At 39.2% G+C, this 8,500-nt stretch overlaps 1 protein-coding gene across 1 annotated transcript in view; it reads right to left on the bottom strand.

Annotated features, from left to right (window-relative positions):
• rbfox1 (RNA binding fox-1 homolog 1) overlaps nucleotides 1-6,366 on the bottom strand; it is a 257,014-nt gene extending 250,648 nt beyond the window's left edge. Inside the window, exon 1 of the mRNA XM_034894247.1 lies at nucleotides 6,182-6,366. The gene's annotated coding sequence lies outside the window, so the exon portion shown is untranslated. The remainder of the gene's footprint in view (nucleotides 1-6,181) is intronic.
• Between the last annotated feature and the right edge of the window lie 2,134 nt (nucleotides 6,367-8,500).

Genomic DNA, 8,500 nt, shown 5'->3' with positions numbered 1-8,500 from the left:
AGGGGGGTGTATACTTATGCCCCTGTATTTTAACATAGGGGGGTGTATACTTATGCACCCTGTATTTTAACATAGGGGTGTGTATACTTATGCCCCCTGTATTTTAACATAGGGGGGTGTATACTTATGCTCCCTGTATTTTAATCTACTTTAGCAGGGGGGTGTAAACCTATGCAAGGCACTGTATATACTTGAATTCTAAAAAAGAAATTCTAGGAAAAAAAGCACTATGTCTAACTGAAGAAAAGACGCAACAAGAAGACGATACGGGAACTTTTGACAGACGGGACAACACAGAAATCGTCATACAAATTCAAGGAAATTCAATATTATATTATATATATATTATATACAAATTAAATGTCCTGCCTGCTGCACGCTCCAGAACAAGTATATAGGACATTATTTTATCAGGTTATTTGGTAATGTGTAGGTATGTAGATCTTTTAAAACACGTGTTTATGTTAAAATAAATATACCATTACATAATAGTAGTTGTATCTCCCGCTGTATTGGTTCTTATGGACATAATGCGCACAAATAGATATTCAAATACATTGAAACCACCCTACAGTCCAGGCCGGTAGACTTTTCCAATCATTCAATATGCATTCATACAACCAATCAATATGCATTCACACGACCAATCAATATGCATTCACACAACCAATCAATATGCATTCACACAACCAATCAATATGCATTCACACAACCAATCAATATGCATTCATACGACCAATCAATATGCATTCATACAACCAATCAATATGCATTCATACAACCAATCAATATGCATTCATACAACCAATCAATATGCATTCACACAACCAATCTTTCAATATAGTACATTCATAGATGCCTCTAAACGAATGTGCCAACCATCTGCCTCAACAAGAACAAAACTAAAGTAACAACTGCTTCATGAATATTTACATGGACTAACAAAATGACCCCAAAATGACAAAATCCTTGTCAGATGTAGAGATATATTATGATGCCTGTGTTAGATACTACTTCTTCCAGCACCTCGAAGCCCATGACGATAAGTCTCGACGCAAAAGCCCAGATCCCAGATTGAAGCCCAGCAAATCCATCATTGCATAAAAAGCTGCTCCACCTCTGCTGGAGATACACACAAATGTCACACACACACACAAACATACACACACACACACACTTACACATTAGCATTCTCCTTTGTATCCCAATTACTGACATTGCTATTGATTGCAGGAGGGCAGAGATCCGGGGAACAGGGGGTCCGGGACCCCTAGGGGGTCCTCAGACTTGATGCAGGGGGGGGCCACAAAATTATTGTTAAAATTAACTTCAATCAAACATATTATTTGTAAGGATGGATCTTTTTTAATTCAATAACGGACATCGATTATAGGCTTACTGGGCTACAGCCACAGATCTTCACTGTGCCCTGTTTTTACATTACAACATGATGCTTAAATATATGAATATATCAACTATTATTATTGTAATAGCTTAGTATTATATGTACCATAAAAAAAGGTATGTGTGAAGGCTTTAAGCTGCCCTACACCTATATTATAGGCCCAGTTTAATACTAAATTTATATTTTATACTGATATTCTACCCAATATATGTAGGAAGGCAGGGGTGGGGAACCTTTTTGACACCTGCATACAGGTGCATCTCATCCTAAAGCCTCCTGACACACCTGTAGACAAGACAGACAGAAACCCATATGGTTACTGTATATTTAGTGTGTTTTTTTTGTTAATGCCTCTAACGCGGACGTTCAAAATAAAGCAGGGATCTCTGCTCCGTCTCTTATTCAACTGAGGGGTCCTTGGCATAACAACCACAGAAGACCCCTTCAGTAGGGGATCCTGTGCAATGACTCTGCACAATGACCAACCACCATAAATGCACAATTTCTTCTTCACCAACCCCAGGGTGGACTGTCTGGAGAGTGTCAGAGGCTTGTTAGGCCATAGAAGGACATTTTTCCAAAGTTTGGCACAATATAAAAGTAGAAATGTCGCATGTGCCAACCTAAAAACAATATAAGACCATCAAATGTATACACACAGATAAGTGCATTACATCATATCATGCAGCCCTAAATTAGATACACATACCTACACATACAACAACTAACAAGGTAAAGGCGTTTTGCCACAAAGTCTCCCAAAAAAGTCAACACAGGAGACACAACTAGTCACTCGACCCGGGCCCATGGACACCTCTCATTCTCTCAAGCTGGAGACATTTGACCTGCAACGGGCATCTGGTTTAGCAAATGGAAACGACAATATTGTGTCTTTGTTGTCTGTTTTTCCTCTCACTTTTCCGACAGACGGCTGCTACGCTATCCCCGACGCCGCTTGACCAATCATTTACTGACGTCACACACTCTGCAGTTCTCATCTCTCTTCCACTACCGGCGTCCAAACATTAACAAAACACGTGACCAGTCAGTCTGTTCTAGGCAGGCTATGAAGAGGTCGTACCATGTAGGTTTTGTAATTATTAATCAGTAAATGACACCAATCTTAAATGTCATTGTTTATAAAAAGCATATAACATTCTTTTAATAATTTGGTAATAAAAAAATGTATTTTCTTATTTATTGTTCAACGTGTATGATTTTTTTGTTTATTCTTTTTTTATTTAGTAAAATATTACCACTATTTTAGAGAAAAAAATGTGTTTTATTTAATTGGAAGTCACAAAATGAAAAACAGGAAGTGTCAAAGGGTTTGACACCAAATCACATGACTGGCTTCTTTCCTCTCCAGAACTAAGACCTGAGCTTCTAACTTCTAATTGAAGCAGTGTCTGACTTTCTTACTGAAAAACTTTAGGACCTTAAGATGACCTTAAAACCGCGGTTGACACTTCCCAGAATTAACCTGACATTTTGTCATTCTTACTGTTGCCAGAAAAAAATAATTGAACTAAGTTTAAGTGGTTTGACTTTTATATCAGTACAAGCAGTCGAAATGGGTTTCCTCGGGAGGGGGGCTGGCGTCTCCCTTAGAGGTAGGGTCAGAAGCTCAGTCATACATGGGGAGGTCGGAGTAGAGCATTGAAAGGAGCCAGCTGAGGAGGTTCTGGCATTTGGTAAGGATACCTCCTGGGGGCCTCCCTAGGGAGGTGTTCCAGGGACATCCAGCTGAGAGGAGGACTTGGGGAAGACACAAGACTAGGTGGAGGGACGTCCAGGTGGAAGGAGGCCTCGGGAAGACCCAGGACTAGGTGGAGGAATTATATCTCCAACCTGGCCCGGGAACGCCTCGGGACCCCCCGGTCGGAGCTGGTGAATCTGGCTTGGGAAAGGGAAGTTTGGGGTCCCGTGTTAGGGCTGCTGGATATCGGATAAGAGGACGAGGAGGGATGGATGGATGGCTAGATCAGTAAAAGATTTTGTGAACTCATGTGTGTGGTTTGTAAAAAAAAAAATGAAGGGGGTAAGCTAGGTGGGGTGTTGGTGCTACATGGTTACATAGAGTTCTCCTGGTTTTCTCATTTTCAGCTCATCAGCATGTAACAAAGGTCTTCATCTTCAGGGCTCAGCTGCTGCTGTATGGGCCAGTGTGTTCCTCAGTGGCAGCAGCAGCAGGCACATTTTAATCACTTACTGGCAGACAAAAATGAGGAGTGGAAAAAAAAAAGAAGAGAAATATCTGCAACTTCCTGAGAGATGGAGAAAGGGGGAGGAGCCCCTTTGGGCTGCATGGATGGATGGAGAGTGGAGATAATGTGTGTTCTTATTGACTCTGCAGCGACAAACATAATTAATGAGTGATGAAAGATATCCTTCACCTTGTCGAGTGAAGAGTGGGGACTGTTGGACATTTATTGCCTCTGCCAAAACATAATGGCATGTGTGAAAGCTTTGGCTCGACATTGTGAGGGCTTGGGGAGATTAGATTACAAACATCAAAATGGAATTCTAGATTTTTCCTCTCAGAGCCCCTTGCATATTTTAAGTGGCCCAGGAAAAAAAGCGGCAGAGGGGGCACTTTTCCAGAAAACTGTTCATTTAATAATTCTATAATCATTAGAATGATTCACTATGCTTCTCTCAATTCTCTTTGCATTTGCCACATACACACAGTACAATGTAGTGAAATGTAGTTACTGCATTTGACCCATCATAGGAGCCAGGGTCCAAAATTAACACCATTGAAAAAACAATGATTATCTATTTCTTTCACTAGCCTATTTGGCTGGTAGGCAAAAAAGTTCATTTTGGACCCTGCGTACAGCATCTGGGGAGTAAGTTTGGGGTTCAGTGTCTTGTTTGGGGTCACTTTGACATGTGGCTTGGATCAAACTACCAATCTTTAATTTCTTTTACAGATAAGGTTTTGGGCGTTTTAGCATTTGAAGTAGATGTGACGTGAGCAATCTCAATCATTCCCAATCAGCAGAGACGGAGAGGTAGGCATATGTAAGGATATAACATAGGCACAGGCTAATTACTGCTAACTGAAATACTAGTTAACATAAATATAGGCACAGCTATTTCAAAACCACTGCAATTTGTATTTTAAATGCTATAAAATTAAATAAGACGTCCCAAAATTAACGAAAGTAGAGATTTGTACTTGGCAAAGAGCGTTGGGTGGAATCAGTCATGTTATTTTGGGGAATTAAAAAGAACATTAATATAGGAAAACGGGTCAAATAGATCTGAGGACAACATGAGGGTTAATGTCCATCTCTAACTGTAGTAGCTACATGCTAACGGCATTGAAAGATATAATCTTGGCAGCCAATCTTGTTAAATTCTAAATTTTATTACTGCTGAAACATCGTCCGATTGGGTAGTATTATGTTCAGGAGCAGAAGTATATATCTAATTTTACAATCTAACACTACTTGTAAATATTAAGAAGATACATGCTAACGCCAGATGGCTGTAACAGTGTTGGTCAGTTCTCCCCAGTTGGTGTAGTATTTGGTGCGGTTATATACTCTGTTATTGGTAGTCTAAGGCTCCGGAGACTCCAACAGTGGCGAATCAGAGACTCGCGGCCATGCGTTGACCAATCAGAGCAGACTGAGGGTTCTTAAAGAGACAGCGCTCCTCCAGAGCGTCTCATACAGAGGGTGAAGCAGCCATGGGCAGTGTGAGAAAAATATGTTTTTTGGACATAAAGCATGTAAACATATTCTAGTACAAACACAAAATACAAGTATGAACCTGAAAATGCTTTGTATTAGCTCACCTTTAAGACAGAAACAAAACAACTTAAAACTAAATTTATAACATTAACCGGAGCTACAGGCGGGCGTATATGCGAAAAACACCAAGTATGAAAATACCTTAAAGTTTGACTTCATAGCAACAAAAATAAAGACAGTAAGAATTTTTTTTCATTATAATAAAGAGGCGTTGTGTACTTCATAGGCTGTGTACCTGTGTTCCTACATCATCTCGGTCATATAGCTTTAAAATAGAATGTTTTTTTTGCTTGAAAGAGACAATGATATTGATATATTGATGATTATTTTTGAAATAATTAATTGTCAAGCAATTGGAATTGTTACAGCTCTATCTGCAAGAGAGACTAAAGCACATAATGAGACACATTAGAAGTCCACGAGCATTAATATTCATAGTTAAAAGGCAAATACAATGCAACACATAGGGCTGATTCACGGAATCACAGAAAAAAATGTACTCCAGCACACTGAAGACGTCAGCAGGTACACAATCAGTCACATTTCAAAAGAAGAACATTCATCTCAAGCAACTTTACCCAAAAGAGACGGATTTATCCAGTGAAATTAACCTAATCTACAGTAGGTGGACGTTTTAAGAAAAAAAAACAGGTCCACTGCACGTGACGCAACAAAAACAAGTTCACCACAAACCGTGAAATGCACGTGAAAGCCGTCCTTCATCATCACCCTGAACGCCTCATCTACTCCGGTAAACTTCAACTTTACATTACGGTACAGACGATGTTAGCAGTGACAGCTAATGAGCGCGAGCTCACGAAGTAAAACGGGGTTTATCCGGGGTGGGGGGGGCGGGGGGAAGCGGACAGTTAGACAGGAGAACCTGCGCCTACTTCATTTCAGTGAGAGGTTTTAGGCTCGCAAAGCGCGGGATGTTTTAGAGAGCAGGAGAACCAGGGGAACACTGCAGGTATTCTCCCCGGCTGTAGAGCCGCGTCGCCGCGGTACTCACCTGCCTGCGTGCCGCTGGACCCTCCGCGGTGAAGAGACACTGACAGCTGTTGAGACCCCGCGCTCTCTCCCTTTCTCTCTCTCTCTCTCTCTCTTTCGTCTTCTCTCTCTCCTTTTCTCTCTCTCTCTCCCTTTCTCTCTCTTTCTCTCTTTCTCTCTCTCCTTTTCTTCGCTGCTCCCTGCTGCACCTGAGGCGAACGTGAAGCATTACAAATTGAGCTGCACGGACCGGAAACTGACAGAAAGATGTCTTCAAAATAAAATGCGCGATTTGAAACTCTTAATGGCTGTTTTCGGGATTTTAGAAACACTTTATTTTATAGTTTCTTTATTTTGCTAAATGTATATGTTTCTTCATACTGTTCAAGAAACTTTTTGATTTTCTTTCTCTGAAAATAACTTTAATTGAGTACTAATCTACTGAACCCTCTGTGTTGTCCTCGGGTCAAATTAACCTGTTCTCCTCAATGATCTTTTTAACTACCCAAAATAACTTGATTTAATCCACTTTCCTTAATTTTTTGGGGGTCTTATTCAATTTTATAGCATTTGAAGAGAAAAAGTGGTGATTTTGAAAATAAAAGTTAACATGTTCCAGTCTGTGATTATCAGTCAACACACTTTCCTTTAATTTTAAACTAAATAATTCCTAATTTCTGCTTTTCTAACTCAAACATTAGGTTATTATTTCCTATAAATGAGGTTTAATGACCTTAAATCCTAAAATATCTGTAAAACTAAAGTTAATAAGACTGTTACGTAGTGTTGAAAACGTAAAAAAAATGACAACCATTGAAAAAAAGCATTTTTGCTTTTTAATTATGACAGGAAGACAACACAAGGGTAAACCCATGGTAGCCTACATAGTTCTGTGTTTATTTAATTTCTTTACTTATTTTTGTGGGTTATTGGAAAACACAAGACAGGAAATGAAACCAGACAAGACAAGACAGAACTAGACTACTACAAAATAAAACAGGAAACAACAACAGAACCCTAAAGTCACGACAAAGTAACGTATTTGATTTAACTTTTTTCTCATTTTTTGTCATTTTTAGGCTTTTATTTTCACATGAAGACATGAAAGGGGAGAAAGACGGGGAATGACATGCAGCGAAGGGCCCCAGGTCGGGGTCAAACCTTCAGCCGCTGTGTTGAAGGACCAATCTCTATATGCGCCTGCGCTACCAACCGAGCTAACCTGGCTACTGTGTTTCCACTTTAAGTCAAACATAGCATTGATCATACTGTGTAGTGTGTGTTCAAGTTCTCTCACTTCAGCACCATGGACAGTGTCTGTTTTCCACTAGCAGTCTTCCTTAACCCTTATGTTGTCCTCGGGTCAAATTAACCCATTTTCCTATATCCATGTTCTTTTTAATTCCCCAAAATAACATGATTGACTCCACAAACCGCTCTTTGGCAAGTACAAATCTCTACTTTCATTTATTTTAGGGTGTCTTATTCAATTGTATAGCATTTGGAGAAAACAAATGAAGTATTTTTGAAATAGTATTGAGTAAAAGTTGACATATACCAGTCTGTGATTATCATCAACATCCATTTCTTTAATTTGAGTCTAAATAATTCCTAATTTCTGCTTTTCTAACTCAAACATTAGGCATAATTTCCTATAAATGAGGTTTAATGACCACAAGTTCCAAAAATGACTGTAAAGCTAAAGTTACTAAGTTAGAGTTACTTAGTGTTAATCGTAAAAATAATTAAAAAAAAAAGCATCATGTGTTGAAAACAGGGACAAAACCGTGACAAAAAGTTAAAAACATTGATAAAAACCATCAACAAAAGTGTGGATTTTCACTTTTAACAGTAGAAAACACAAGGGTCAACCCTCCTGGGGTCAAATCTAACCTGTTTTTAAAAGTTTCTTCATCAGAAATTTGAGATTCTTTCCTCCAAATTGTCCAAATATAACACGGTTGTTTCCATATGTCTACAGCATACTGATGGTAGTGTTGCAAAAAGGTAGGAAATGTTGAAAAAAAAGCATCAAAAAGTGATTAAATAGGGTTGACCCTTGTCTTGTCCACCTTGTCTGTTTTCAAAAGTTTTCAATATCAGGAACTTGGGTTTCCTTCAACCAAATTGCCTAAAAATAACATGGGTGCCATACACTGTTGTTTAGGTAAAATGAATGTGTGGTGGTTGGGGGGGGGTTGGTTTGATTTATTTTCCTCTTTTGGTCCTGTCTTGTGTTTAAATCTTTTTGTGTTGTTGATCTTGTCTCGTGTTCCCCTGTGTGTCCGCATGTTCTGTCTCCTGTTTTATTTTGAAGTCTGGTTTTTGTCTTGTCCTGCCT

The sequence above is a fragment of the Etheostoma cragini genome, chromosome 15 (genome assembly GCF_013103735.1).
Source record: "Etheostoma cragini isolate CJK2018 chromosome 15, CSU_Ecrag_1.0, whole genome shotgun sequence".
Taxonomy (NCBI): domain Eukaryota; kingdom Metazoa; phylum Chordata; class Actinopteri; order Perciformes; family Percidae; genus Etheostoma; species Etheostoma cragini.
The sequence above is the reverse complement of the archived record's forward strand: the minus strand, read 5'-3'. Positions and strand labels throughout refer to the sequence as shown.